Source organism: Canis lupus, chromosome 13 (genome assembly GCF_048164855.1).
Source record: "Canis lupus baileyi chromosome 13, mCanLup2.hap1, whole genome shotgun sequence".
NCBI lineage: Eukaryota > Metazoa > Chordata > Mammalia > Carnivora > Canidae > Canis > Canis lupus.
This window is the reverse complement of record NC_132850.1, coordinates 26595921-26601688: the sequence shown is the minus strand read 5'-3', so window position 1 is coordinate 26601688 and position 5768 is coordinate 26595921.

The following is a 5768-nucleotide window of genomic DNA, read 5'->3' as shown; positions in this document are numbered from 1 at the left end:
CCTAAAGAAAATTAAATCACTATTTCAAATATACATATATGTATACACACACACACACACACACACACAGGAATGTTAATATTACTCGACCACAAAAAAGAATAAGATCTTGTCATTTTTGACAACATGGATGGACATAGAGGGTATTATGCTAAGTGGAGTAAGTTGAAAGTCAAAAATAAGTCAAAATCATACTGTATGCTTTCACAAACATGTGGAATCTATTGCACAATACAAATGAATAAAGGAAGCAAAAAAAAAAAAAAAAAAAAAAAACAGAAACAGATCCAAAGTAGAACAAACTGATGGCTGCCATAGAATAGAGAAGGGGGCGTAGAGGAAGAGGCAAATGGGTAGAGGGGAGTGGGAAATACAGACTTCAAGTTATGGAGTAATAAATCATGGGAATAAAAAGTAAAGCATAGGGAATATAGTCAATGGCACTATAGTGTTGTATGGTGACAGATGGTAGCTACACTTATGACGAATATAAAATACATATAGGGTTGTTGAATCACTATGTTGAAAACCAGCAATCAATATACATTGTGTGTCAACTATGCTTTCAATTAAAAAAATACTAGGATCAGAGACAAATTAAGAGATTAAATTATAAATAATTTTCTCGAAATATGTTACTTTGAAGGAACAAAGTGTTAGAGGGAAAAAATGTCTCATGAAGATTTATAAATCTATCATTATACTAGATGAGAGAAAAAGAGATGGATCGAAGTCTGGGTGGCAGAGAAGGGGAAGGGATTCAGGGGATAAAAATTTAGTGTTGAGACATTATGTCTATGAGATTTTTGAACCCGCTTGTTCATTGCAACATTATTTACAATAGCCGGGAACTGGAAACAACTGAAGTGTCCATCCATGAATGAATGAATGGAGAAATCGTGGTATATGTGATATTCAGCCATAAAAAAATAAGGAAATTTTGCTGTATGCAACAACACAGATAGATCTTGCAGGCATTATGCTAAGTGCAATAAGTCAGACAGAGAAAGACAAATAGTGTGTGATTTCACTTATATGTGGAATCTAAAACACATAAACTCATAGAAAAAAAGATCATATTTGTGGTTGCCAGAGATGGTGGGTAGAGGGTGCAGGAACTGGATGAAGCTAATCAAGAGATAAAAACTTCCAGTTATAAGGTAAATAAGTACTGGGTATGTAGCACACAACATGATGGTTATAGTTAACGTGCTATATGGTATATTTGAAAGTTGGTGAGAGAGTAGATCCTAAAAGTTTTCATCACAAAGAAAAACCTTTTTTGTGTCTGTATGAGTTGATGGATGTTGATTAAATTTATTGTGATGATCCTTTCACAATATATGTAAGTGAATCACTGTGCAGTACAGTGTAAACTTACATGGTGCTGTATGTCAACTATATCTCAGTAAAGATAAAGGAAAAAAGAATACCTGGAACATAAAATCATCCATTACATGTTAGCTGGAGTGGACTCAGATTTTGGAGTACTAAAGTTTGTATAATTGGAGGATTATCCTGAAAAATAAAATATTATTATAAATTCAAAATTAAATACATTTCAGTCATTTATTTAGAATGTGAAAATAATCACACGGAAAAAAATGCTGTAAATATCCACATCTCAAAATCTAAAATCTAAGAATATTTTATGAATTTCTTAACACAATTTTTTTCTACATTTTTGGCTGCATGTTCTTCAATTGTCCTTTGACATGAAGATTATTTTGAGATATTTTCAGTAAAGAATAGAAAGATTTCTATTGAGATGCCTGGGTGGCTCAGTGGTTGAACATCTGCCTTTGGCTCAGGTTGTGATCTCGGGGTCCTGGGATCGAGTCCCACATCAGGCCCCCTTCATGGATCCTGCTTCTCCCTCTGCCTATGTCTCTGTCTCTATGTGTCTCTCACAAATAAATAAATAAAATCTTAAAAAATAGAAAGATGTTTGAAATATATTTTAATATGTTGTTATTATTGATGGTTTTTAACAAGATATCGTTAAATTTGACATAAAATCCCCCTCACAATTTTAAATGTTCTATAATAAAAGGTTGTCCACAAACTAGCTACTGGCTTCACACATTTCACACTCTATCTCCTCTACCACAAATATTTTTAGTGTTGAGATTCATAGAATGAGCTCACATTTCATTAAAACCTCTAGTACTAGAGGATGCCATGGTGGCTTTGTATCATGGACAGTAGAAGTATTCCTGAAAGTTCTTCATAACTAGCTCTGTCAGTCTTAGCTATAAATTAAAGGTGCTGTAAGCTATTCAACTACATCCCATGAAAAATAAGTACCAATATTCGCAGCTCAATTTCCCCTTAACTGTTCAAATAATGCCCGTGGCCAATCCACAGGCATTCTTCTGGGGGGGTTGGGGAGTCATGGAGGGAAGACACAATGGTCTCACTGATTGCAGTTCCATACTGCCTTTGGATGGTTTACCAAAAATGCATGACCTCTCCAAGTGAGAGATCCTAAAGACTAAGCTTTGTGAATTTCATGTCAATCCACCTCTGAAAATTAGACTTTATTATTGTCAGTCACATCTCTATAACTTGCAGAGGGTAGTGATCTGGTTAGAACATATGGATAAGTAACAAATATTAGCAAATGCAATTCTAAGCATTTTACAGATATGAACACATTTAAGTTTTGCATGGACCTTATTGTGTAAGTATTATCATCATCACTATCTCTCAGATGAAGAAAGTGAAACCCACAGAGGTCAATGGCCTTAATTTATACAGAAAGTGGATAGCGGATGTGATCTGACCACAGGCAGTCTGACTCTCTATGGCATGTTAGTAATCCCTACGAGGTTCAGCTTCTTATATTATTCTCAGAGCTAAACATAAGGCATAATACTTTACCTTACTTTGAGAAATTGTCAAATAACTATTTCAAATAATTACACAGGAAGTATAGATGTTGAAGACTGTGGAAAACTGCTTGCTTGGAATGAAATAGATGGGTCTACAGGGTCAGTACAGGAGTTTGACCCATACTTTTGAGGCAGCTAACACAACACATAAAGGAAAACTTTAAGGTGGGCCTCACAAGTGAAAAGGGAAGAACAGAAAGAAATGCCAAACAAGATGAAAACTGAATCAATTTCCCACCACGTATCAAAGCAGAAGCCCAAAGGAAACATGCATTTATAATGTGACTTAAAAAGATACACAAGGTGGATTAGCAAGGTAAGCTCCATATTTACTAGTAGGATAGACACATAATAACATGAAGAAATTACAGGTCCAATCAAAGGGTACAGAGGATAGAATGGAGTGTTAATGGGGTTGTCGCAGCCACAGCCGATGAGAAATCAAAATATGAAGTGTATTGTAGAGAATTGTATCCAATCAACATGGAATGTATAATGGTTAATGATGTAATCTGAGAAGGTAAGAGGGGAATTGGAACTCAACTCAGGATTAATGTTACTCTGAGAGATGAATTTAAACAGACTAGTTCTTATTCATCCTAATTCAGTTCTGAAGACAGAAAAAATCAGATGCACCAACCCTGACACATTACATATACTCTCTCTCCCCCTCTCTCTCCCATAGAACCTATCATAGCATTTATCATGAACTATTTTAATTTTTTTAATATTTTATTTATTTATAAGAGATACAGAGATAGAGGCAGAGACATAGGCAGAGGGAGAGGTAGGCTTCTTGAAGGGAGCCCCATGTGGGACTCAATCTCCGGGATCACACCCTGAGCTGAAGGCAGACGCTCAACCGCTAAGCCACCCAGGTGTCCCTATAATGAACTATTCTAATTGTCTATTTATTTGCCTGTCACCTCCAATACATGGTGACCTCACTGATATTAGATCTGTGTTATTTCTGTGTTCTGGTCTTGTCACTGAGAGATGTTCAGTAAACTACTGAATGATGAATGAATAAATGAATGGAAGGAAAGAAAGAAATGCAGTGCCTCACATCTGCTTACTATGCATCACAAGGTTTCAAGTCCAGCACCACCCAACACAGCATTGAGCAATATCCAAGAATGTGACTCATGAAGCACTCTGGAAACATCATACACTACTTCCCGTGTTTTGAACACTTGGAACACTCATATTCTCATGATATTTATCATATCCACTCATCCAACACACACATATATAGACACACACACACACACACACACACACACACACACTGTACTACTCTATGTGTACTACTATATGATAGGCATTGTTTCAGTCAATAATGAAAAAAATATTGAACAAAATAGACTATTGTGTTCTATTTATGGATATATTGTTGCTGTCCAGTTCCTCTTATATTACAAAATTCTTATGATCTACTCAACACTCTACTACCTGTATCATCTACTAAATCACCTAAAACATAGCCAACCCACTTGTGAATTGCTAAATGAATTTATACTAAAAAGTAAACTATATATTCACATCCTGTAATCTAAATTCATAGTAAATTTATATTATATATATTTATAAAAATATATATATGTCATCATTGGCCCCAATGAAAACTACTATCACCTGGGGAATAGTCCCTCCCTGAGGAATTTTTATGTGTACATTGCAGCTACTGAATCAGAACCTACGAATGTGGTCCTCTAGAAACCAATACCTGAGATATTGCCACCATAGATATAAAAGGATCCATGATCTACTGATGCTGATGTAGCCAAGTATCAAATAATGTGGCTTAATTTCTGAGCAACCCCTAGTGTCAACAATAGATTCCTTAGTCCGTGGGATTCAGAATACTTTGTTTCCTATTGTTATAGAAATTTGATATTTCCCCATCAATTTAAATAATTTAAATTGATTTCTAGGCTATGGAACAATAGCCTGATTTTACTTTTAAAATCCTTTTTTTGGGAATCCCTGGGTGGCTCAGCAGTTTAGCACCACCTTCAGCCCAGGGCGTGATCCTGGAGTCCCAGGATCCAGTCCCACATTGGGCTCCCTGCATGGAACATGCTTCTCCCTCTGCCTGTGTCTCTGCCTCTCTCTCTCTGTCTCTCATGAATAAATAAAATCTTTAAAAAAATAAAATCCTTTTTTTTTGTTTTGTTGCAATAGAGTTTTTTTTAAAAAAGCAATTTTTTATTTTAAGAAATTACTATGGTTTTAAATGTGCATTTTCAAACATTCATTCAATTTGCCAGCTCTGTCTCAAAGTTCCTGCCATTCAATTCCTGCTAACGGTCCTTTTTTCTGTTGTTTGAGAGATGAATGCTGTCTTCTCTAAAAGCACCAAACAGTTTTCGTGTGAAAATTGCTCATTTCATTGTTTTGCTTTTACCTCCCCACTTCCCCCAAAATCAAATAAAGTTTTATAATTATAATTAAATTTATGATTTAGTTTGTTCCTTCTAGGAATAATACATGGAAACAAAAAGGTTTTAAAAAACTATAAGTTTTTTAACTAAACATTGCTAGAAACGTAGAGGACAAAGAAGTATGTACTCTGAAATGTTTTCTTATCATCCCTTGTATTTTGAAGAGCATATTGTAAAATGTGTAATTTTATTGACAAAACTGTTGTCTTTGTGCAGTAAAATTCTTGACATTAGCTCATTGCAAATCTATAGACAGAACTTTGAGTAACTGTTCTTTCCCTTAGAGGAAATTAAGCAAACTGAATCTAGCATAAATGTAAGATATTCCATAACATTTTATCTACTTCATATTGCTTAATAATTATTCCTTCTTGAAATAGTTGCCAAATTATTATTCTTTTTAAGAGAAATAAGTAGGGGAAATTTTAAT